Raw genomic sequence first — 469 nt, 5'->3', positions numbered from 1 at the left:
AAAAAAAAATAACTGGGCATTGTGGAGGGTGCCTGTAGTCCTAGCTACTTGGGAGGCAGAAACAGAGGCATGAGAACTGCTTGAGCTCAGGAATTAGAGGTTGCTGTGAGCTATGATGCCACGGCATTCTACCCAGGGTGACAGCTTGAGGTTCTGTCTCAAAAAAAAAAAAGATATAAAAAGAAAGCATTTTCCCAGCATGTTGCCAAATATATAGGTGGGTATTCTACTGCATTTTTCCATATTTCTTTTTTTTTTCTTTTTCAGAGACAGAGTCTTACCTTGTCGCCCTTAGTAGAGTGCTGTGGAGTCACAGCTCACAGCAACCTCCAGCTCTTGGGCTTAGGTGATTCTCTTGCGACTACAGGTGCCTGCCACAACGCCCGGCTATGTTTTGTTGCAGTTTGGCTAGGGCCAGCCACCTTAGGTGTACGTGGCTGGCGCCTTAGCCGGTTGAGCTATAGGCGCC

The sequence above is a fragment of the Otolemur garnettii genome, unplaced genomic scaffold, assembly GCF_000181295.1.
Source record: "Otolemur garnettii isolate 467f Iridium unplaced genomic scaffold, OtoGar3 scaffold00013, whole genome shotgun sequence".
Classification (NCBI taxonomy): Eukaryota; Metazoa; Chordata; class Mammalia; order Primates; family Galagidae; genus Otolemur; species Otolemur garnettii.
This window is presented reverse-complemented; position numbering follows the sequence as displayed.